The sequence below is a fragment of the Schistocerca cancellata genome, chromosome 3 (assembly GCF_023864275.1).
Source record: "Schistocerca cancellata isolate TAMUIC-IGC-003103 chromosome 3, iqSchCanc2.1, whole genome shotgun sequence".
Lineage (NCBI taxonomy): Eukaryota > Metazoa > Arthropoda > Insecta > Orthoptera > Acrididae > Schistocerca > Schistocerca cancellata.
This window is the reverse complement of record NC_064628.1, coordinates 795,176,055-795,178,211: the sequence shown is the minus strand read 5'-3', so window position 1 is coordinate 795,178,211 and position 2,157 is coordinate 795,176,055.

Genomic DNA, 2,157 nt, shown 5'->3' with positions numbered 1-2,157 from the left:
TCAGAGTCACTGGGGAAGACATTGACATCTATTTCACCATGTGTTGAGTAATTTAGGTCCTCAACCATGGCTGTATGAGGTGTCTTATGGATTTGAGACTTCCTTTGTCTAGGTGTTTGCTTCGTGAGGTACTCAGAAGATTAGCTGCATTTGAGTCCAGTGCTCATTCATTGAAAGGACTTGCCTGAACAGCATTTGCTGTTTTCATTGTAACTGTTTCCAGTTTTGCCTTGACTGATGTATTGTTGATGGGGGTAATTCTACAATTACATCAATAGATGCAGGTCAATTTTAGGTAAGCCAAATGATCAACTGATCTATTGGAAGAATTCTATAAAAGTATCTTATCTATAAAGCAAACTATGTACAGAACACTCGCGCAACCAATTCTCAAGTACTGCTGGGGTGTCTGGATCCCCACTATGTCAGATTAAAAGGAAGACAATGAAGCTATTCAGAGGCATGCTGCTACATTCGTTAAATTTAGATGCAATAGTACATGTTGGTGCTGGTGTTTGTGGTATCCATTTGTGTGAACTCATCAGCCTTTGGAGGCAAATGATTAGTTTTCGTGTGTATCTTCTTTGCCTCTTGATATGTTATACACTGAGTTATGTAATTTCTTGTTTTTTCTGTTACAAAACAGGGCATTCCCTGTTCCACACTAGGTGTGCTTGACAGCAGTGGATGGAGGAGGGTTGAACTGTGTGTGTAAATGATGATGATTATTATTTTTAGAGACTCAACTATGTGGTTATAATCTATCCTCTCATATCTCCCAAGATGTAGGTACTAGCTTTTTCCCTCCTCTCTGCTTTCATAGTAATAAAACTATGTTAAACATTTTGTAAAAGGAACATGAAATAGTAATTGGTCTACTTAAATTCGACTGTCAAACATAAAATTAAGATCATTGGTCAAGTGTTAAAAGTATTCACCTAGTATATGTAGTTACTCCCTTATGTTCAGTGACAGATAGGTGAGAATCCACCACCGCTCCCCAAGCCAACAGGTAACAGTCTCATTTTTAAATCTTGTCATAATATCCACTCCTTCACTGGAAATGTACCACATGGATTATAGGTGTTTCATCATCCGCTAGAACCTCCAGTGGTGACCTAGGCCCTGCAAGCAGATCCATGTGTGGTCAATCTACATCTCTCACATGATGTTTGGCTCTTGCGGGACAAAGTGGTGGGCCCAAACCATTGACATTTGAATTGTTTGGTCAGCTCTTTTTGTCTCATTTAAAAGTGTTCTATTTCATAGTTTCTTGATTGATTTAATTGTCCCCCAGATTCCTTCCCAGGCTGTTGTGTATGTAGAACGGGCATTATTATCCAAGTGTACTTCCATCTCTATTAATGACAAGTACAGAGAGAGGGGGAGAGAGAGAGAGAGAGAGAGAGAGAGAGAGAGAGAGAGAGAGAGAGAGAGAGAGAGAGAGAGAGAGGGGGGGGGGCGGAGAGATATCAGCAATAACACTTCTCCCAGGAGGAAACAAAATATTCTTAGCATTGTAGTAAGCCCGTTTTTCATTTTTGTAATGGGATAAATTCATGATTTCAGGTGATGTCCACCCCCTTAATACTGTCAGTAGAAACAATTCTTTCATACAACTACACACTTGTCTACATTTACATAGCCACTCCACTGCTGAAGACTGTTTCATCCAACTGACTATTACAACAGCACATTACATGGAAGTAAAAGTTAACAAGGAATTTGAACAGAAATTCATTCCAGTTCTCTACAGATATGATGAATTCACAAATTAAACTGTGCCAGGTTAATAGTTGGTTTCTGGAAGTGCAGGTTTCAGTACAGCCAGTTAAAACAAAACTGAAAAATACCTAACTCTCAGAACCACATGTACTTTCTTCACAGCAATATCAGAAGGAAAAGGTGCAATTCTTCTACAAGGAAATGTAGCTAGTAATTCCATGAAAAGAGGTTTGAAAATAATTTCTTATAGGGAGTAGGGCAGGATGAGAGAGAAAACGATCTTCTGTCACTTAAAATCATTATATTTAGAAAACTTGTGAATTATGTATTTCTCATCTACAGTGGAACATCAATTTTACATTCTCTGATTTTAAGTTTATCGCAATTCTGCAAGTTAATTTTGTAGCCCCTGTGAAAAAGCCATAAGGTCAA